This window comes from Trichechus manatus, unplaced genomic scaffold (assembly GCF_000243295.1).
Source record: "Trichechus manatus latirostris isolate Lorelei unplaced genomic scaffold, TriManLat1.0 scaffold00027, whole genome shotgun sequence".
Classification (NCBI taxonomy): domain Eukaryota; kingdom Metazoa; phylum Chordata; class Mammalia; order Sirenia; family Trichechidae; genus Trichechus; species Trichechus manatus.
In genome coordinates, this window is record NW_004443963.1 from 19,026,649 (window position 1) to 19,051,109 (window position 24,461).

At 39.3% G+C, this 24,461-nt stretch overlaps 1 protein-coding gene across 2 annotated transcripts in view; it reads right to left on the reverse strand.

Annotated features, from left to right (window-relative positions):
* Positions 1–24,461, reverse strand: part of MRTFA (myocardin related transcription factor A) — a 253,745-nt gene that overhangs the window by 134,780 nt on the left and 94,504 nt on the right. For both annotated transcript variants that reach the window (XM_012554833.2, XM_004373886.3), the window contains exon 3: positions 8,702–8,963. The gene's annotated coding sequence lies outside the window, so the exon portion shown is untranslated. The remainder of the gene's footprint in view (positions 1–8,701; positions 8,964–24,461) is intronic.

Here is a 24,461-nt window from a genome sequence, read left to right on the forward strand (position 1 = left end):
GGAAAGGTAAATCTCACCATTTTCAAAAAATTTGCCTGGTTTTAGACCTTTATCTATGACCCAAAAAATTATCCCCCATTAACAGACCACCAGCCCCAAATTTAGCTTGTAATACCTAAAACAGGAAGAAAAAAAAAAAAAAACAAAAGAAAAGAAATCTGGTAGTGATTAACTCTGATGAAAGAGCTCATGGTTTGTTAAGGGAACAGGAGCGGAGGTGGCAAAAACTAGTAGCAGTGGTATATCTTATTCCACTTTATGTCTGTCAATGTCTTCCTCAGTGTTTCACTTACTAGAGGCACTTTATAAACATATGCTCAATCTTAATTTCCAGTGTGATCACAGCAGCAAACAGCAGGAGAACTGTAGAAAGGTACAAGTTGTAGGAAGGAAGTAAAATTTTAAAAGTCAAGGACAAAATAAAGGTCAAGAATATAACCCCAAAATGCCAGCTTTCTCTTAGAAGCCTTTATAAATCTATGAATTTGTCATACATTAATTTCTCTAATTTTAGTCTGGAATACCTCCTGAGTAATGCATTCCATGTAATTACTATTCTCTGTGTCTTAAATCTACAATTCCCAAACTCCAAGAGGCATACCTTTTAGTGTACAAGCAAGTTACCAACTTATAAATGGATTATATTTCAAAAGCTCATTTGTAATTTGATCATTTGAAACTGGGAGTGCATTTTCCCACAGAAGCCTTGATATATAAATAATGGCAAAATTCCCAGGCTTGCCCACAAAAGCATATAAGACAACCGAGACACAATATATTTGCAAGGAGAAACAGAAGCAAACGGTATTTCATCTCCCATCCCAGGAGCCCCTGAAAATAGGCCTTAAGCGGTTTCAAGTCAGTTCTGAAATTCATTCATACTTAAGAGACTAATATCAGGTTATGGTAGAAGGCAGAGGGGTGGATATGTAAAGAAAAGACAGCCAAAGAGCACTATGTCATTAAAGGAAGAGGAGGCAAGAGTGAAACTTAAGTTTTCCATTATGATACACTCATTCAGTGTGTGCCAGAACTCCTTAAAGCTAGAGCCAATGGGGACTGGGGCTAGATCATTAGAGAAAAGGTTTTTCCAGGCTTCTCTAAGCCCAGGCTGAACAGGATCCCTAGGCAGATCAATTTTATCTTCTAGACCTAAGTGCTCAGCCTAGAAGAGGAGAGAAGAGTAATACTAAAATATTATCTTGAAACTTTATGAGTTTTTTTCCAGTTAGACCAAGTTCTTATTTTTCCTAAGGCTTGAGTTTAACCAAAGACATCTCCTCCTCTTTAGGGTTCCAACTTCCTCTGTTTAGGAAATAGAGGTGTCAGAACTTTGACTGTCTATTGCCCCATAAGGATCTTTCCTAACCAACTGAATGTCTACATAAGACATGCTTCTAAATGAAATAGATTTGAAAAGTAAATTTCTCACTCAACTCTCTCAACACACAGTACCCTATCCACGAAAAAGGACCTCCTCCTCATTCTCCAGAATTTATTCTGTTCCAGAACTCTACACTTCCCAATTTCACAATCTTCTCGGGATTTTCCATTTCTACTCCTACCCTTACAGACCTATAAATGGCCATTTAAAGAAGACCTAGTGTAAAACATAATAATTATTTTCTTACCAGTCGATCCAGCCTCTTTCCTCTTTTGGCCAGAGGAAGCACCATTAAGGTGTGCGAACAGTAGACACAATTATGTCCAGGTAAAGCCCTGCAACCAGACACTAACAATATTGCCCCTGTCCAGACATGTGTCTGATGGCTTCTGGGTAGGATAACAAAGAAAAGAACAAAAGCATGTTTTATCGAGAAATAGCTGCTCTGCAAGTTTGTAGGTCTCTTAACCAATATTCTTATTTCCTCCCTATAGTAACAGAATCTAATTTTGACAGTTACTTTAGCGATTTTTGCTAAGCAATTAGTGTTTCTGGTCAATGGCATACATCCTACCAACTAAGTTATTTTTCTGCAGTAATAAACCTTCTTGTAGATTATTTCCTTATTAAGCCCCTCTCCCCTTTAGCACTATTCTAATACCATTGCTTCACTTTCTAATGAACACAATTTCATTTTCTTGTATTTCTTTTCTCTTGCCAAAAAGATAATCATGTTTGATGTATCATTATGTTTGCCTGTTGGTTTCAAGTATCCATATTCCCTTATAAGCATGATCACAATTAATTAAGTTGGGCTCCTGGGAGTCAGGGAACCATTTTAGCAACAAAAGGAGGCTGGCTCAGACATGGCTCAACCTTAAGGAGGGGGTCAAGATCAGAAGTTTTCAACTTGTGCTCCCTTGAGAAATGGCTGAGGGGCAGAAAGGATGCCAAGTAAGTGGGGCTCTGGGACACTGACTCCCCCATTCCAGTTTTATTCAACCAGAGCTGCTGTTTTATACACTGGACTTGTATATAAACTTCAGATTTATAAACAGCTCTTCAATATAAAGAAGAGTTAAAACTATTGGTCTAGATGTCCTATCACTGATTGAGAATAAAAGAATTACTCCATGTCATGGATTGAATTGTGTCCCCAAAAAATATCTGTCAACTTGGCTAGGTCATGATTTCCAGTATTGCATGATTGTCTACCACTTTGTCATCTGATGTGATTTCCCTGTGTGTTGTAAATCTTATCACTATGATGCAATAAGATGGATTAGTGGCAGTTATATTGATGAGGTCTACAAGATTAGTGTCTTAAGCCAATCTCTTTTCAGATATAAAAGAGAAGCAGGTAGAGAGACAGGGGGACCTCATACCACCAAGAAAGAAGTGCCAGGAGCACAGTGTGTCCTTTGGACCCGGGGTTCCTGCGCGGAGAAGCTTCTAGTCTGGGGGAAGATTGATGAGAAGGCTGACAGAGAGAGAAAGCCTTCCCCTGGAGGTGATGCCCTGAATTTGGACTTTTAGCCTACTTTACTGTGAAGAAATAAATTTCTCTTTGTTAAAGCCATCCACTTGTGGTGTTTCTGTTATAGATAAGTACGATACTCCACAAAATAATTCATTTATAAAGGAATAGATTCAGAAAGTCTTTCTTTTGATTAATCTAAACACTAATTAAACAAGTAGTTTTTTTTTTTGTTTCTGTCCTGTCACAGAGTCAACAATCACCTTTTCTCAAATGCTTAAATCTAAGGAGTCAACATTTCAGTGACTTAATAGTTCTAGTTTCATCATTCATTCATTTGCTCATTCATTCAACAAATATTTTTCAAACATTTACTGTATTCTAAGACCTCACTACTCAAAGTGTGGTCCTCTGATCAACAACTCTGGTATCACCTGGATGGTGGTTAGAAATGCAGACTCTCAGGCCTCACCCCAGACCTACCTAAGAAATTGGAACCTCCGTTAACAAGATCGCCAGGTTCACATTTGCACACTAGAGTTTGTGGCTGGGCACTAAGGATGCCACAGTAAATAAGACAAACATAATCCCTGCTTTCACAAAGCTTCTTTATCTAGTCAAATATAAGAACAAGTTGTTAATAATGCACAGCGTACTTTGGAAGCACACTGAAAGGGCAAGCACCTAACCTAAGCTGGGCATTTAAGGAAGTCCCCAAGGAAGTAGGGCCTTCTTCCTTGATTCTTGAATAGACAGAAATGCTAGCCAGAGGGAGGAGGAAGGTCATTCCAGGAAGAAAATACAGTGTATGAGGAGAACTGAGATGGAAAACTTCCCTTGTGGGAAACTCCAAATCATTTCGTGTGAGTCAGCAAAGATGACGATGGGGAGGGAGGGCAACAGAAGCCTACATATGAAGGACCTGGTTTGTTATGCTGAAGAACATAAACTTTATCATGGAGGAAATGCAGAACTACTGAGTGATTTCATGCAGGAGAGTAGTAATCTCAATTATAGTTTAGAAAGATCATCCTGGTGGCCAAAGGGACGAGATGAGAAACAAAGGATACCAGTTAGGAGGCTGTCACAGTAATCCAAAAAAGATATCGTTATGAGTCTGAACTAAATGGCAGCAGTAGTGGTGTTAGATAGTAATGTGGCAGAGTCCACAAAAATTGGTGACTGATGAGTAGGAGGAGCAAAGGACAGGGTACAAGGGAAATGAATCAAAACTGATTTCCAAAAATAGCATGTTATAATCTTTCTGGAGGACAGTTTGGAAATACCGATTTAAAAAAATTAAAAATTTCATTCCCAAACATATTAGTAGTATAATCAAAAGGAAGAAATGTTCTTTATGAACTTTTTTAATGTCCATATGTTTTCATATATTAATTCTACTTCTAGGAGTTTGTCTTACAGTTATTTGCACCAAGATTTACATCCCAAGATGTTTACTGCAATATTTACTTAAAACAGAAAAAATAAAAACAATGTAAGGGTCTCATAAGAGGAGGCTGGCTAAATGTTATATATACATAATTCAAATATCAAACAGAGAAAAAATGCTTTCTAAGACTAATGATATAGGAAAATCTCATGATATAATTCTACATAAAAACAGTTTATACAGTATATACATGTGTAAAAGTAAACAAGTACAGGGACAAACAAACTGATAGAAAGAATATTAAATACTGCCATTGGTGATCACTGAACTGGGTGATTATGAGGAATTTGTTTTCTTTTTCCCTATATTTTACCTGATTATAAAACAGATAAAACCCTTAAGTTTTCATTTAGGAAGAAAACAAAACAAAACAACTTTCTGATGTGAACTGGGTGAAAGATGGTGCAATTTCCTACAATGGAGGATGCTGTAGGGACTGCAGGTTTTGGAGATGTAAGATGATGAGTTTAAACTTTCATCATCTGTGGCACTGCCAATAGGGGCGTTCAACTGACAATCAGGAGTATGAGCCTGGAGTTCAGGAGAGAGACTTGGCCTGGAAGTATAAATATAGGAGTCAACAGCATAGACCAAAAAATAAAACCGAACCCATTGCGTAGAGTCGATTCTGACTCATAGTGATCCTACGGACAGAGGAGAACTGCCCCACAGGGTTTCCAAGGAGTGGCTGGTGGATTCTAACTGCCAAACTTTTGCTTAGCAGCCAAACTCTTAACCACTGCGTCACCAAGGCGCCCAATAGCATATGATGGTGGTTAAAGCCAAAGCTCTGGGGGAAATCACTCAAGGCAAAGAAAAAGAAGTAAAGAAGATCCAGGACTGAACTCTGAAGAGAAACAAAATTTAAGAGATGGGTAGAGAATGAGAAGATAGCAAAGAGTCTGAGCAGAAAAAGGAATGGCTGGAAAGATAGAGTTTAAAAGGCCAGGAAAGAGTAACGTCACAGAACTCAGTAGAAGAGAAGTTTCTAAACTGAGGGAGTGGCCAACCAGGTCAAATGCTGCAGAGAGTTCAAGCAGGATAAAGACTGAAGAGTGGCTATTTGATCTGGCAACAAAAAGACCACTAACGACTTTGGGAATAATGCATTCTGAAAGGAGGTAGGGGCAGAAGCCAGAATGCAGTGAAGTTTCTCTAGGACATGAGAAAGTAGAAACAGCAACTGTAAACTACCTCCTTCAGGAGCCTGGATACAAACGGAAGGTTAGAGACCTGCTCACGGATAGAGGTTGTTTCCCTCCCCCACCCCATTAGAAAAACTTCAGTTAAATTATATGCTAAGAAGAAAGAGTCCAGAGAGAAAGGCTGAAATACAGCAACACCTCTCCTCCAACAGCAGTAACTACCTTCTACTCTACTGAGAAGATAGATCATGGCCGTCAGCACCAACTTTCTCCACTTCTTACCCTGATAGTAGAGGTTTATTGTTAGCTGTCTGTCATCACCTTCACTGCCATTCCTCCTACCACACAGGAGTGTCTGTCCTTACTCCTGTTCCTGGCGGAGCCGATACCTTTGGATTCCATCCCCTCACATGTCCACAAGAACCTTGCTCCATCAGTTCTCCCTTCTCTTTTTCTGTCTCTTCAGCCTTTCCCTCTGGACTCTTTATGCTTTTAGTATATAAATAAATTGGAGTCTCTCCCATCTTGGGGGTAAAAAAGACTGGAAATTATACATGGGAAAAGAACATAAAAGAACTACCTGAGTATTCACTATTTGCCAAATACTCTGCTGATTACTAGGGATGCAAACACACAGTTCTTGTCTCCAGTGGGACAAACAACTGTTCATCCATTCATTCAACAAATATTTAATAGGTACCTACTATGAGCAAGGCACTGTTCTAGGAGTTAAGTATACGCCAATGAACAAAATTAAGTTTCTGGCTGCATGAAACTTACTATCAAACAGGCAAATATAGACAATAAACAAATATATACATATACAGAACTGCTTTGAAGAAAAACAAAACAGGTTAGGAGGATAGAGAGTAACAGGAGGTGCTATTTTAGATAAGACAGGCAGGGAAGGCCTCCTGAGGAAATGGCATTTGTGCAGGAACCTCAATAAAGGCATAGCAAGTATAAGGCCCTCGGACAGGAGGATGCTTGATGTGTTCAAGAAATAGCAAGAATGTCAGCATGGCTGGAGTAGAGTAGAATAAGCTAGCAGGAGAGTGGTAGGAAATGATGTCAGGAAATGACATCAGAGAGGAAACCAGGGGCCACATCATAAGAACTATGATTTCATCATAAGCTGCATGTGAAGGCACTGAAGGGTTTGAGAGAAGAGTAACAGTGTCTGATTTCAGTTTTCAAAGGCTCACTCATGTTGCTGAGAATTCCAATTACAATACAGGGTGATAAAGAGCAACTGGGCAAACCAAAAGAGGGGCATCTAACACTGAGTATGAGTTAGGAAAGGCTTCTCAAAGGGGGTGATGCCTGAACAGAATGCTCAAGGGCAATTAAGAGCAAGAAGAGCAGAGGAGGACACAGATACAGAAAAGACACAGAGGTTCTGAAAATGTTTTACATTTCTATACCTCAGCATCAAACCATCAGAAAATGTTTTATAAAAATATACCACTTATAAAAGGTCATGGAAGCCCCATAGACACATCCAAACTCCCTGAGGGACTGAATTGCTGGGCAGAGGGCTGTGGGGACCATGGTCTCCGGGAACATCTAGCTCAACTGGCATAACACAGTTTATAAAGACAATGTTCTACACACTACCTTGGTGAGTAGCGTCTGGGGTCTTAAAACCCTGTGAGAGGCCATCTAAGATACTCCACTCGTCTCATCCCTTCGGGAGCAAGGGAGAATGAAGAGAACAGGATACAAGAAAAATATTAGTCCGAAGGACTAATGGTCCACAGCTACCAAGGCCTCCACCAGACTGAGTCCAGTACAGCTAGATGGTGCCCAGCTACCACCACTGACTACTCTGACCAGGATCACAACAGAAGGTTCTGGACAGAGCTGGAGAAGGATGTAGAACAAAATTCTAACTCACAAAAAAAAGACCAGATTTACTGGCCTAAAGGAGACTGGAGAAACCCCGAGAGTATGGCCCCCAGACACCCTTTTAGCTCAGTGGTGAAGTTATCTCCGAGGTTCACTGTTCAGCCGGGGAGTGGACAGCCCTGTAAAACCAAATGGGACTAATGAGGTACAGTAGTCCAGTGACAAGGGCCAGAAGGCAGAAGGGGACAAGGAAGCTGGTGATAGGGAACCCAAGGTTGAGTAAGGATATTGTTGATGTGTTGTGAGATCGTTAACCATTGTCACAGGGCAACATGTGTACTAACTGTTAAATGAGAAACTATTTTGTTCTGTAAGCCTTCATCTTAAGTGAGAATAGCAGCACAATTGGAAGAGCGTAGTCAATGTCACTGAACTGTGCATGTAGAAATTTTTGAAATGGTGTATCTTTGGCTATGTGTATTTTCACCAAAAAAAAAAAGGTTGAGAAGCTAGAGGGTTGACATGTTGTGGAGCTGTTAACCAATGTCATAAAACAATATGTGTACTACTGTTTCATGAGAAACTATTTGTTCTGTAAGCCTTCACCTGAAGTACAATTTAAAATATATATATATATACCACTTATAATATCTACATAAAAATATAAGATAGCCAGGAATAAAACATTTGCATGCTCTTTATGAAGAAAATTATAAAATTCTGTTGAAAGACACAGAAGTCCTGGTGGTGCAATGGTTAAAGTGCTTGGCTACTAACCAAAAGGTCGGCAGTTCAAACTCACCAGCCACTCTACGGGAGAAAGATGTGGCAGTCTGCTTCCATAAAGATTTACTGCCTTGGAAACCCTATGACGCAGTTTCACGCTGTCCTATAGGGTCGCTATGAGTTGGAATCGACTCAACAGCAGTGAGTTTGGTTTGGGTTTGGATGGCTATAAATATGGGAATCAATAGCACATGATGGTGGTTAAAGCTAAAGTTTTTGTTTTTGTCTTTATCCCACAGGGCAGTCACTGAAAAATACTAAGGTTGGGAGTTTTGAAGGATTACTCTGACAAGGTATAGGATAGGGTAAGTTTCCTAATGGCAGAGACTTGTTTTCTAATCCCTAATCTTAGCCCAGTGTTCAATATACTGATGCTTAATTAATATTTGCTTAATTAATGAACTTATGGAAGGGGTGGACTGGGGGAACAGCAATAAGAAGACAAATCAGAAAGCAGTTATAATTATCCAGGCAGGAAATGCTGGGCTTATAGTGGTCACCTAACCTTACCACACCATACAAGGTAATGAAATAAAGTGAAGATCTAATACATTAAACACACGAAGACCCTGATTCAAATCAGGCAATGCAATAATTCCATATCCACTCACCATTCTTCCGCTCACTAAGTGGAGGCAAATTGGGATTCCTGCCAGGGTGGAGGCCCAGGGTCAGCTCGGGCTGCAGGGAGAGCTCCTGCAGCTCATTGGCAACGGCTTCGCTCTGGGGGCTGGGTGCCGCGGACAGGGACACCAGCACTGGTTCATCATCATTTTCGCCAGCCCCTCCTCCGTCCAGCCCATTCACAGCAATGACGGAAGGGGGCAGGCACACCACACTGGAGAAATCCACTTTGGCTTTCGTGATGGCAACCTGGAAATGGAAGGAGAGATTAAAAGTTCAGATGTCACCATGAAGAGGCTGTTCCACTGAGTATATGCTGAATACTGATATTATAAATTATACTGCTGGCAAAATACTATGATTCTTAAAAGCTTTTTATAAAGTAAGCTAGCATCATTATTAAATTAATATCTACTATGCACACAGAACGCATGAAACTTCAAGTCTGATACTGTCCTCAACTACATCACTCAAGGAGGACAACAAACAATTGAAATAAAGGCAGCACACAGACATGACTAATGGGATAAGACAAAATTGTGGTCAAGGAGAAACAGGTATGAGATAAATGAGTATCTTGAGAAATGACATTTAATGAGTATTCACAAGGTACTAAAAAGTACCATATCGTACCAACATGATCTTGGGGAGAAAAGTTCTTTAAGAAAACAATTCCCAAACCATCAGACTCCATAAAGCAATAGCAATATAGAGATGTTTGATGATGGATATTAGGCCAAACATTTTAACCTACATGAATATTTAATCATATTACCCAGGAATAGGATATTAAAAACAAAACACCTGGTAACATGAGAAAATGCAAGGTCTTTAAATGTGACAAAAAAAATACATACAATATGAAAGTCTCTTGAATAACACAGAAATTAATGGTTAAGTGAACTGAAAATATATTCATGCGCTGAATCAATAATGGTTTTTATAAAACATCTAAAATGTGGCAAATGTTTATCCTAAAGTTAACTTTAAGAAAAAGTAAGCTATAAAACTATTCACTCATATGTAAAAATATTACAAGAGAAAAAATGACTATAAAGAAATATACCAAAACACAAAACAAGGGTTTTGCTGGCTGGAATGATAAAAATTTTTTTTTTACTTTCTTGTAGTTTGCAAATTTTCTCTAAAAAACTTATATTGCTTTTACAATGCAGAAGCTTTAGTTCTTGATCTAGAAAAGAAACCTGGGCATTCTCTGCAGACTTAAGACTTTAGTAATTCGCTTCAGATGACAAAACCAATAAACTATAAGACAGACACTGAAAACTAAAAAAACCATCACATTCTACCTTCATGAAAGGTTATAGTGTGCCCAAACCTGATTGTAGTTCTAGCTGACATACCTCATAAAATATAAACTGGGTTGGAAAAAGTCCAGATAAGAGCAAGTAAGAAGACGGGGGGGATGACATTAAGGAGAATAAAGATTATTAAGAAGGACTCTCCATTCCAAAAAAGGCTAGAAGAAAACTTGAGTGAGGTATGCTTAAGAGAAAAAAAAAGAAATATTAGGAACTCGATATTCCAAGAAGCAGTATGGGTAACCCTTGGGAAAAGCATTTTTTTTAAGGTATTAAACAATTTTGGGGATTATAAAAGAACAAATGACTACTAAGAAAATCCAGAATATAACCTTCAAGGATTTTTTTTCCATCTTGCCTATGATTCACCATCATTTAAATCATGTCTCCGTGTATATTGCAAGCAGAGCAATTGTGATATGGAATTAATCCATCTGGCTCAGTATTCCCTTGCCATCAATCCTAAAGAGTATGCTTGTTTCCCTTAACAGTGGCCTTTTAAGATGAAAAAGACTTCAGGCTCATGGACTTCAAGGATCCCTTGAGACGCACTCTCCTTAGGACAGCAGTCCTCAGTACCCTTCACCACCCTCATTCTCTCTCTCTCACACACACACACACACAAGCACTCACACACAAGGATAATAGCATTGAGATGTGTGTTTTAAAACAAAAACAAAAACTCTTAAGTGAACACTAAATGAAAGTAGAAGTTGGATGGCATCAAAACTTCAGCCCTAGGACCTGTGAAAAGTGGCTTCACATAGAGTAACAGATTTTCAATAAAGAGTTGCTAAATCATAATGGATTATATGCATTTATACCTTACTAGAAACATTAGAAAGTTGAGAATTTTAACTGTGATGGTAACAACTCTATATGTAGTAGACAAGCCCTGTAGATAGTATTTGCAAACAATAGGCACTGAGTAAACATTTGCTGAACTGAACAAAGAAGCAAATGAAAGACAATCTGGGGACCAGGTAGGTCTTGGGGAATATCTGGATGACCCAAAAGAAGGTTGCATGAAAGACACAGAAACAGGTTAGAATAATGTTTTGAAGGACAGGAACCAGCAAACCTCATTCCATGTAAGTATAAACTGTTGATCTTGAATCATAGTTCCATATAAGAAGTTCTTCACCAAACAACAAAACCCCATTTTTGGACTTAACTAATGGATATCTGTAATATTATAACTTAGTGTGGCATTAAGTAAAGTTTATGCTACTTAGGGAAGTGGCAGAATAAAAGAGTACCAAGCAATTTTATACTGTTCACCTGATTGAGAAAAACAAAAATACTACCACATAATATATAATTCTCTACATACAAAGGAGACTAACATGTCAACTGTTAACATGTAATTGAACATTTCTAATTTCAAAGGAATTATTCTTTCATTAAAAATTGTTTGCAAGATCTGCTTAAAAATAATTTACTAGATAAACTCACATTATTCATTGAGCTTGAAGAATAAAATTATTTAAAATATTTAAAATGTGCTTTACAACAGAGTCCCTGATGGAACAGCAGAAAGATGGGGTGCAGAACTCAAATTCTAGTAAGAAGACCAGACTTAATGGTCTGACTGAGACTGGAGGAACCCCAGAAAGCATGGCCCCTGGATTCTCTATCAGCCCAGAACTAAAACAATTTCTGAGGCCAACTCTTCAGACAGGGATTGGACTGGACTGTGGGACATAAAGGGATACTCGTGAGGAGTGTGCCTTTTAGCTCAAGTAGATACAAGAGACCAAAGGGGCAGCTTCTGTCCAGAGGTGAGATGGGAAGGCAGAGAGGGTTAGGAGCTGGTTGAACGGACATGAGGAATCAGGGGTAGAAAGGAGGAGTGTGCTGTCGCAGAATGGGGTGAGCAATTAGGGTCACGTAACAACGTATGTATAAAATTTTGTATGGGAGACTAACTTGAATCGTAAACGTCATTTAAACTACAACAACAAAAAAATGTAAATCTTAAAAAAAAAAAAAAAGATTATAGCCTTGGAAACCCTATGGAGCAGTTCTACTCTGTCCTATGGGGTCACTATGAGTCAGGACTGACTCAATGGCAATGGGTTTAGCCCTTCAGTTGGAGGCAGCGGTGGTTCAGTGAGAGAATTCTTGCTTTTTCTCTGAGAGACATGAGTTCGATCCTCAGTAGATGAATCTCGACCACAGCCAGCACTTGTCTGTAAGTGCAGGCTTGCATGTTGCTATGATGCTGAACAGGTTTCAGCGGAGCTTCCAAACTAAAATAAAGTAGGAAGAGAGTTCTTGTGATCTACTTCTGAAAAACTAGCAAATGAAAACCCTATGGAGCACAACAGTGTTATACATATGGTAGCCTAAGTGGGAGAGGAGGAAGGGACAACTCAACAGCAGCTGACAACAAGTCCTTCAATTGGCCAAAGTCAAAATTGCATTTTCACCTAGTTAAGACACCCCTCTCGAATAAACCCGTTGCCTTGGAGTCAATTCTGACTCATAGTGATCCTATAACGACCCTATGTATTACTTAGGAAATGGTGGTGATATCTATAGTCTCTAAGACTACATTTTTATGACTTAATTGTGAAGTAGGTACTACCAACTTTCATTTATAGAATAATCTGTGGCCATTGACAATTAACTGAGTTATATTCACACAACAGAATTCTATACAGCAATGAAAATGAATGAGTTTCTACTGTACATGGCAATACTATTTTATACTGTGTATAAACATTTAATGAAGAATCTCATTAAAATGTTTCATGAAGTAAGTCTGACACAAAGAAATCATGCTATACATAAAAAATATTGCATCATTATCAATAATGGCAAGTTTAATCATTAATCATTAATTAAAATGAATGCCTACATCATTGAATTTGAGTTAGGTAATTACCGTAATATATGTTGTACCATTCACATAAATTACAAAAAACAGGTAAAGCTAATCTATGCCATTAGAAACCAGAATAATGGTTATGCCTCGGGGGTTAGAGAATAATAACCAGAAGAGACATGAGTAGTGCTGATAATGTCTGGTTCTTGATTTGGATGATGGCTAAATGGATGTGTTCTGTTTGTGAACACTGAGCTATATATTTATAATATTTGTACTTTTCTGTGTGTATATTTTATTTCAATAAATTTTTTTCAAGGATGTGAAAAAAATAAAATGTGCTTTATTTTTCATTAATTCAGAATAACCTTCCTCCTAGTTATTTTAAATTAAGATAACTATTGTTATTGCTGGGATTCAGAGATTTGACATTCACGTGTTATTGTTCACATGAGACACCAAAGATCCATTCACATGATATCATGATTTTTCTAATGAAGCATGAATTTAAACTGCGTTAGTCTGTGAATATACAATGATTGTGAGGATGCAGCAGTACCGGGCACTGTTTCGTTCTGTTGTACACAGGGTTGCTATGAGTTGGAACCAACTCGACAGCACCTAACAACAAGTCTGTTATTCAAGTATGCACTTAGCGCCCATAAGCAGTACTCTATAAAACTGTTTTTCTTCAAAGAAAGTTTGTGAAAAATGGCCCACAAAAGAAAGCTAATCAAATTCCAGCACTAGGCATGAAGAGAAAATGAAGAAGTTAAAGAAAGTGCTGTTTCTTAGAGTACATACATTTTTAACAGATTAAAGAAAGCAACATCAAATTCTGTAGTGACCTCGATCGTGATTGTGCCAACCACTGCCTGGAATAAAAGGAAAAGTAATATGAAAAACTGTGCTAGTGAATGTTCCATTCAGAATTTATTTTAATAGCTCAGTAACTAAGTTCCATATCTGTAGGATCATTAAGCACCTGAAGAGGTCACTTAAATTTTATTTGTGTATATATATGTATGTACACACATACACATACACACACACCAAAAAAAAAAAAAAAAAAAAAAACCATTGCCGTCGAGTCAATTCCAACTCATAGTGACCCTACAGGACAGAGCAGAACTGCCCCATAGGGTTCCCAAGGAGCAGCTGCTGGATTCAAACTGCCAGCATTTTGGTTAGCAGCCAAGCCGTTTACCACTGCACCACCAGTGCTCCATACATATATTCCATATATGTATATATATGTACATACTTTATCACATATTTTTATTGGGTATATTATATGCTAGAGTAGTATGTGTTAATTTAGGGATTTCAAAAGTTTCAGCATATAGCCTTTTAAAATGCCAATATTAAACTCTATTACAATAAGATTTTTCCATAAAAACTGTGGGGCAGGGGGTGGAAGAAGGAATAGATAAACAAGACTGGCAGAATGTTAGTAACTGTTCAAGCTGGATAATGGGTATACGGGGTTCATTATATTATTCTCACTACGTTTGTGTATGCTTGAAAACATTCTTATGTTTTGAAAAAATAAGATTGCTCCATACAGCAAAGTGAAGACTTGGTGAGAAATAAAGCAAGGTCTCCTTAACCTTGACCTTAGGACATAAGACAGAAGTCAAGTATAAGCCCTAACAACAGAGAGAATATTTAGCATAAAATATATACACTGAGAAGACTGATTTCTCTAGCCAACACTCTCTCTACTCATTTTGAAAGAGCCCACAGGAGAACAGCCCAGTAAACTATGACAATCTAGAGGATAAGTTCCAAAAAGGTTGATGTATAGCCATCATGGATTAAGTCCCCTCTACCAATTCCTGAATGCCCCCAAAATTTTACTTGCTATAAAAATCGTGTGAAAAAAGGAGAGAACGTAACACTTATCTCAGATTATAATTATCGTATTATTTAGTAAAGTTATATCTCAAATTTTCTTTGAAACGTCTCAATGGTAAAAGAAATTTTAAATTACCAAAAGAAAAAAACTGTATCATGTTTCAGTGTTATAAATTTATAATTCTACTGAGTCCAAGATCAAACTTTCTTTTTCATCAAAAGATCTCCAGTTTCTTAGCTGCTGATTCACATATGATCGGTAGCAGCCAGAACAAAAACAACATGGGGGCAGGGTTATCTCCCACAACCCATCTGTCTCCCTCTCTTGCTGGCCTGATTCCGCCTCATCTTTTCTCTACCCCACCCCCTTTCTGGGCTGCAAGCCTTCTGCTTGTGCCAAGCAGCATATGTACTAGAAGCAACAGCACAAAATGTGTTAGAGAAATGAAAGAGCTCAGACAGACAGCTGACAACTCTAAAAAGTACATACGAGCAGGATTCTTTACTATGCCCCATGACGAAAGTTGGTTTCACACAACCACATGGTACAGTTCTTCCAAAGACGGTATGGTTCTTCTAAAAAAAAAATCTTTTTTTTCCCTGTAAAAAATTTGTTTTTAATCAATTAGCTTTCTTTTAGCTGTTTTGCTGCTTTCTTTTAGCTGAAGGCAGATTTTTACTTTTATTTTCGTTGATTTATTTTCAGATAGTAGATAAAACCAAACCCTGAAAACTCTTTAAAAAAAAAAAAAATTGTGCTTTAGGTGAAAGTTTACAGCTCAGGTTAATTTCTCATACAAAGATTTATACACATATTGTTATGTGACCCTAGTTGCAATCCCTATAATGTGACAGCACACTCCCCCTTTCCACCTCGGGTTTCCCGTGTCCATTCAATCACCTCCTATCCCCTTCTGCCTTCTCATCCCGCCTCCAGACAGGAGCTGCCCATTTGGTATCCTGTATCTACTTGAACTACGAAGCACATTCTTTACAAGTATTATTTTATGTTTTGTAGTCCAGTCTAATCTTTGCAATTCCTGAAAACTCTTACTGCCTAAGCCGATATATTTAAATTTGACTTGAAGGAATTAAAATCAACTCAACCTGTTTTTTCCTGAACTGGCAGGGCATCCCTTGCACCACACTCTGTATGTTGTTGCTGTTAGGCGCCGTTGAGTTGGTACCAACTCATTGTGACCCTATGTACAACAGAATGAAATACTGCCCAGTAATGTGCCATCCTCACTATCATTGATATGCTTGAGGCCATTGCTGCAGCCACTGTGTCAATCCATCTCCATGAGGGTCTTCCTCTTTTTCACTGACCCTCTACTTTACCAAGCATGATGTCCTTCTCCAGGACTGATCCCTTCTGATAATGTGTCCAAAATATGTGAGACGAAGTCTCAACATCCTTGTTTCTAAAGAGCATTCTCGTTGAGTTTCTTCCAAGACAGATGTCTTAGTCATCTAGTGCTGTTATAACAGAAATACCACAAGTGGATGGCTTTAACACAGAGAAATTTATTCTCTCACAGTCCAGTAGGCTACGAGTCCAAATTCAGGGCATCAGCTCAATGGGAAGGCTTTCTCTCTCTGTCGGCTCTGGAGGAAGGTCCTTGTGATACGTCAGTCTTCCCTTGGTCTGGGAGCATCTCAGTGCAGGAACCTCAGGTCCAAAGGATGCGCTCTGCTCCCGGTACGGCTTTCTTGGTGGTATGAGGTTCCCATGTGTCTCTGCTCACTTCACTCTTTCATATCTCAAAAGAGACTGGCTTAAGACACTATCTAATCTTGTAGACCTCATCAGTATAATTGCCACTAATCCATCTCATTACATCATAGCGATAAGAGTATACAACACGTAGGGAAATCACATCAGATGATAAAATGGTAGACAATCACACAATACTGGGAATCATGATGCAGCCAAATTGTTACACACATTTTTGAGAGGACATAATTCAATCTATGACAACAGATTTGTTCGTTGTTTTGGAAGTTCATGATATATTCAATACTTTTCACCAACACCATAATTCAAAGGCATCAATTCTTCTTCGGTCTTTATGCTGCATATACGTACTCTATATATGTACTAGGTACTGCCCTAGGTTCTACAGTAGAAGGCGAGGAAAACAAAGTTGTGACTAACTAGCTGCTCTTACCTCGGTCACTAACACCCCCATCACCCTCAGGTGTCTTAAAAACTACTCAGACTTCTGGAGAAGGCAAAGAAAAGGCCATTCTGCTCCTTCTTCATCTTGGAAATCATCCAAAAACAAGGAGTATGAAAAAGATAAAATGTACTTCACAACCAAATACTATGTATGAAGATGGAAAGCACATGGAAGGGTGGTATGGCAGATTAAAGATGACTACAAATTCTCTAACACTCCTTCCTTTGATAGGTAGGGTCTATTTCTTCTCCCCTTGAATCTGAGCCGGCCTTGACCAACGGAGTGTGTACAAGTGATGCTATGGCAGTTCCAGGTCTAGACTTTAAGGGGACTGGCAACGTCTACCTTGGTTTTTTGAAGCCCTGTGCCCCCATGTAAGAAGTTCTACTACCCTGCTAGAGAGACCTTAAGAAGAGACCACACAGAAAGAAAGAGGGGTACAGCTGAGTCTAGTCTTTTAAACATTCCCAGCAAGGTGCCAAGCACGTGAGCAAAGCCATCTTGGACCCTCCAGACAAGTCCGGTCATTTGCTGAATACTACCAACTGATCTCAGTTAACACCATGTGGACCCTAGTTACCACCATGTGGAGCAGAATTACCACGCTGAGCCTGCCCAAATTTCTCACCCACAAAATATAAGATACAATGAATGGCATCAGATTTCTCAACAGCAACACTCGAAACTAAAAGCTAGTGGAGTAATGCCTTCGAATTCTGAAGGGAAAAAAAAATATTTCAAACTAGAATTGCTTATATAGTCAAGTGTAAGAACATTCTAAATACCAAAAATTTTACCTCCCAAGCCAACTTTAGCAAGCTATTTCATGATATGCGCCACCAAAACTAGGGTACAAACCGCAAAAGAAAAAGACATGGAATCCAGGTAACAGCAGCTCCAACACAAGAAACATAAACAGAATTCCCAGGATGAAGGTGAAGAATAACAACACAAAAGCAAGCTAAGAAAGTCACAAGTCCAGATTAGAGCAGGACAAGGGGCTTCAGGAACAATATCTTCAAGGGGGAAAAAACTGATAAACTATCTAATAGGTTTAACCATGTAAAAAATTGTATTTGAGACCATCAAAGAGTATGACAGAAGAATTAATGACTTAATAAAAATTTTTAAATGAGGCAATTATCAACTCCAAATAAATTAAAAAACTACAAGAAAAGGAAAACAAAATCATAATATACTATTTGGCTAAGCCATGAACAATATTTACACATTTATAATAATGTTAACACTGAATATGGATTTAACAAAAAATTGTGATATAGCCTCATTGGGAGGATGGTGGAAAGGGAGTTTTAAGAGAACTAAATTTTCTTCTACTATAGTCAGTTGTTGTGGTTGTTACGGGCTATTGAGTTGATTTTCGACCCTTAGCGACCCCATGTGACAGAGCAGAACTGTCCCATAGGGTTTTCTAGGTACTACAGTAAGTAACATAAAAAACTGCTGAATCAAGAAAACCACAGCATACGCATATTTAGAAACACGGAGGCAAATACCAGAAGAAACTTAAAGTTGTTGCCTCAAATTAGTAACATGGAAGGTAGATTATAGATATCTACATAGTTTTCAAGTGGCCAACCAATGATGACAGATATCTTGATAACTCATAAATTATCTGGCCTTTCCTCGCTTCATATTTTCAACTCCTCCTGATCATTCCACAGGGAATTAATCATTCAAGTTTTTCATCTTCCCCCCGCAAAACTGATAATGCTAACACTATATCACAGCTTCTTCGATTACAACAGTACAAGTCCCTTTACTACTTGCCTCATTTCTCACCACTCCCCTTTGTGTACCCTCTACTCCAACCCTATATACCTGTATGCTATTCTCTACTGACTGCCTAGAATTGCCTCTCCTTCCCTAATCTACCCCTTCTCCCTATGATTTGTCCCCTTCTAACAGGCTGGGCTTCCACAAAATCCCAGGCTTGCTTCTATCATTGTCTACTTTTATTTGTTATTACAATGGATTGATTCCTCCACTAGATGGTATATTCATTAAGGGAATGTCTATTGTCTACTTGTGTCAACTACCTAGCTAGATATAATACTTGTACAGAATAGAAACTCAAAAAATGTTTGTTAGTTTACTGACTATATTAACCTCACAGCAACCACATCATACAAAGTCAGCACAGATACAGAAAAAAAGATAGAAGAGGGTTCGCTCACAGTAGTTACCTATGTTTAAATAGAAATACAAAGAGAATTAGGACAGATTTCCTGAGAGAGGTAATATTAATGTTTGAGAACAGTTTTTAAAAATGGATAGGACTGACGTGATACTCTAAATTTTTCATTCATTCTTTCAAAAAATATTTATGGAGTACCTACTACATGCCAGGTGCCGTTCTCAGTACTGGGGTACTACAGTAAACAAAACAAAGTTCCTGCTGTCAGGGAGCTTACAGTCTACCAGAGACAAAATAGCTTGAACGAAAACATGGATGTGAGAAAGTGCAGGGTATATTCTGAAACGGCAATCCAATCTGGCAGACTGCAGGATTCAAGTACAGAAGTTATGTGAGATGTACCTGGAATAAGCCAGCTGAGTCTAGCTTGCAGAGTTATCTTACACTCTAGGAAATAGGGAGTGAGTAATCAAACAATGTTTTAGAGAACTTAATCTGGCAGTGGAGCACATGCTGGATTGGAAAGGAAGTATATAAGGTAGGAGAAAAAGTTACTAAGTCATTTTATTAGACAAAGTACAGTAAAACCTGTGAAAGCTGGAACCTGTGTAAGGCAGAAATCTGTCAGAGGAGGAAAATGCAAATATTTCCCACCAATAGAGAATGATAGAAAAGTGGTAAGACTGCACCCTGTCAAAGGCAGAAAATTTGTGAGTCCATGAAAAACAAGACAGTTCTTTAAGTTCTGGCTCCCACAGTTTTTACTATATAAGGACCTGAATTAGGGTAGTTATAAGATAGAAAGAAGGGAACTGTACCACAACCTAGAGTGGCACCTGGCATAGAGCATGTCATGGATTGAATTGTGTCCCCCTAAAATATCTGTCAGCTTGGCTGGGTCATGATTCCCAGTGTTGTGTGATTGGGTACCATTTTCTAATCTGATGTGATTTCCTTATGTGTTGTAAACTCTATCACTATGATGTAATAAAATGGATTAGCAGCAGTTATACTGATGAGGTATACAAGATTGGATAGTGTCTTAAGCCAATCTCTTTTGAGATATAAAAGAGAGAAATGAGCAGAGACACACAGAATCTCGTATCACCAAGAAAGCTGTACCAGGAGCAGAGCGCGTCCTTTGGACCTGAGTTTCCTGCACTGAGATGCTCCCAGACCAGGGAAAGACTGATGCATCACAAGGACCTTCCTCCAGAGCCGACAGACAGAGAAAGCCTTCCCCTTGAGCTGATGCCCTGAATTTGGACTCGTAGCCTACTGGACTGTGAGAGAATAAATTTCTCTGTGTTAAAGCCATCCACTTGCCGTATTTCTGTTATAGCAGCACTAGATGACTAAGACAGAATTTGGTACCAGGAGTGGGGTGCTGCTCTAACAGATACCTGAAATGTGGAAGCGATTTTGAAACTGTGAATGGATAGAGGAGTGGCAGCAGCAGAGGACCAGCAGTGGCAGAGAACCAGCAGCAGCAGTAGAACCAGGAGACCGGTGCAAGATGTCGCTGGAGCCGACTCTCAGAGCGAGAGAGCTGAGTGCCTGTGCACAGGAGGCTTCCTGGCAGAGTGGGGGTGCCTCCAGGTACTTATCGGTGGAGCTCGGCTCGCCGGCCCATGGCATGAGAGAGCTGAGTGCCTGTGTGCAGGAGGCTTCCTGGCAGAGTGGGGTGCCTCCAGACACTTACCAGTGGAGCTACAGAGCTTTGGAACACTTAACCCAGCAGGGCAGATACAGGCGAGAGGAGCCGAGAGGCCAAGAAACCAAGAAACAGAAGCTGAAGAGACTAGGGACACAAGAAGCTGAGCTGCCTCACTCTCAAAAGGTATGGCCATGACCTCAGGGGTTTCAAAGGGTGGAGCCCTAGCCTCTGGTGTTTCTAAGAGTGGAGTCGTCACTCTGATGGACTAGGAGAATGGTGTGCCTAAAGCCTAGGGAGCAGAGTTGTCATCCCAGTGGGCCTGGAAGGCAGAGCTAAAGCCCAGGGCTGAGGGGCCTCCGCTCAGAATCCGGAGACTGTGGCCAATACCTAGAGTCTGGAGGGCAGGGCTACTGTGTGAACGATCTCAGAGAACAGGAGATTATTTTCAAGCCTTGAGGGCTAAAGTAATGTGTTCTGCTAACTTGCTGGGTGCCTGTTACACCTTCTTTGCCTGCAATTTCTTCCATTTGTAATGGTAATGTCTAGCTTGTGCCTGTTCTGCTATTGTACTTTGGAAGCAGATAACTTGTATTCTAGATTTCACAGATGAAGAGGAATTTTTGGATTTTGGACTTGGAGTTGATTTAAGACTTTTGCTATGATATGATGGGGTGTCTATGGTTTGCATGTTGCAAGGACATGAATTTTTGTGAGCCAAAGCATAGAGTGTCATGGACTGAATTGTGTCCCCCTAAAATATCTGTCAACTTGGCTGGGTCATGATTCCCAGTGTTGTGTGATTGGGTACCATCTTCTAATCTGATGTGATTTCCTTATGTGTTGTAAACTCCGTCACTATGATGTAATAAGATGGATTAGTGGCAGTTATACTGATGAGGTATACAAGATTGGATAGTGTCTTAAGCCAATCTCTTCTGAGATATAAAAGAAGAGAAGCGAGCAGAGACACATAAAACCTCATACCACCAAGAAAGCTGTACCGGGAGCAGAGTGCGTCCTTTAGACCTGAGGTTCCTGCACTGAGATGCTCCCAGACCAAGGGAAGACTGACGTATCACAAAGACCTTCCTCCAGAGCCGACAGAGAGAGAAAGCCTTCCGCTGGAGCTGATGTCCTGAATTTGCACTTGTAGCCTACTGGACTGTGAGAGAATAAATTTATCTTTGTTAAAGCCATCCACTTGTGGTATTTCTGTTATAGCAGCACTAGATGACTAAGACAGAGTAGGAACTCAAATCTTTGCTGAATTAATGTTGAATGAATGAAACAGGATTTAGATGAGATAGGATGCGTTTGTGTTTGATTGCAAGGGATGAAGGAGAGGGAGGTGCCAAAGATGACTCCAAAATTTTAAGCCAGAATGACTGTGAGAATGGTGATTCTGCGAATCAAAAGGAAGGGGAAAACGGAGAAGAAATTTTACCTGTGGGGATGATGAATTTTATCTTGACTGTCAGGACCAGGAACCAAAAGCCAAACAATGCCATTTGGGTTTCCATTAGGTACATGATAAGAAAAACACGGAAATGAAGGTAGAATGAGAAAAACTAAATAAAGAAAGAATACAAGAACAGGAAGAGAATGACAGAAAAAAGTAGGGAAAGTATGAGAAACTGGTAGAGGTATAGACACAAGGGAATGACAAATTGCTATCAAACCTGACTCAGTTGATAACTCAGGAATTCCTAGTCTCAGGTTGCCTACTCGGAATGTTAGACCATCCCTCTGACTCCTAAAATTATCATATAAAAATAGTATCGAATTATATATCAGCACTTTCTACTCACACTATTTTAGAAGAAGCTCAATAAAGCTGTAACTTTATAATGCTGAGGGGCAACCAGCTGTCCCCAAACTTAAAGATACAAGTAAGCTCAAGGGCTTATGTAAAAGGACATGAACTCACCAGCTGGAAGCAGCAAAAATAAATGCAAACAGAAGAGTAAAATATTATCTTATCCCCAGGCTCAACCCTTTCTCTGACTACCTCTCTACATCATATCCCACAAGCCACTGCCAGGTATTCATAGCTTATAGCATGACCTAATGGTGATGGGTACACATAGAAACATTTTCCCTTATCTGAGCAACACAAATTGCCTTTCAGTCTTATGTCAGCTAAGAACATCTTCTGGGGTGGACCTGACGTTCATTAATTATCTCAAAAATATATATATTGATCAGGCATTGTTTTAGGCACTGGGAGTGCAACAGATAGAAAATATCCCTGCTTTCATGAAGCTTACATTATACTGGGAGAGACACAGAAAAATACAAGTACATAAATATATAACAAATGAAATAACTTTAGATAACCATCAGTGTTATGTGTGTGGGGTAGGGTTGCTGATTTAGATTAATTGGTCAAGGAAGGTCTCACTGAAGAGGTGGTATCTGAGCTGAGACTGGAATAATAGCCAACACTTAATGAGCACTTACGATGAGTGAGGCACTTTGTACGTATGTGTTCAATCTTTACAACACTGACATGTATTATATTAATCTTTTTTTTTTTTTAACAGTTGAGGAAACGGAGACACTGAGAGGTTGAATAACTTGTCCAAGTCACATGACCAGTTAGTGGCAGAGCCAGGACTTGAACCTAGGTGGTCGGCCTTCAGAACCCATGCTCTTAACTACTACACAATCTGACTCTGCCTGAGTCTGACAAGCAGCAGCCGGTCATGCAGAGGGAATAACACGTCCAAGTGCAAAGGCCAGGATGCGGGAATAAGCTTGGCCTCTTCCAGGAATTGAAAGACCAACATGGCCAGAGAATAGAGAAAGAGGGGGAAAGTATAGTGTAAGAACAACTGGATGTCAGTGGGAGGTTTCAAGCAGTGGAATGATATGATCTATGTTTTTAAAAGCTCACTGTGGCAGCTGTGTAGAGAATAGACTGTAGCGGAGCTCCCTCACCTTAGCCTCCTGCCTGAATTTGAGTTTGGGGTAATTTACTATGCTGCCTGGCCCCCGGAGTTACAATGTAATAAGGTTGTTTTGGGAAAAAGTTATATGTGGCCTTTATCCTAATACATCATATCACTAAGCTTGATATGACCTTGAGCAAGTCACTCTGAACAAAGTGTCACTGATAAAAACCGATTATTACCATTTGTACTGTTATCTTGAAGGATTCTATGGGAAGTTACTCTGAAAAGTACAGAGAGTTTACATACAAGGTAGTATTTTGTTGCAAACTTTGACAATTTGCCGTAAGCCCTTCCCCCCACCCCCTTAAACAGAAAAGGCTGCTTAAAATTTAAAGTACTCTTTTGGCAGGATGACTCCAGTACATTCCTTCAACTATTCACATGTCCAAAAACACTACAGGTCTGCTTTCTTTATGATTCTCAATCCCTTTTCTATGACGTTCAAATGTATTCCAATTTTTAAATGTGGAATTCTATTAGTCTTTTAGTGATTTTTTTCTCTAAAAGACAAGAGTGATGGATATTTAGACGTCCATATACTGTGTATAGTAGACTTGACTAAATTTAAATTATGATCTGAACATTATGTGTACTCACCTACACAAATTATGTAATCCATTATGACACAATCTTCAAGTTAGGAATTCTTCAGTCGCTTCCACTCTTATGCTGAAACCCTACACTCCAATACATACAGCTGAGGAGGGGAGTAGAACTAAGGAAAGAGTGGAAAGGGATGGCCAGGACAACCTGAAATGGTGCCAGGCCACAGTACAGAAACTCTGC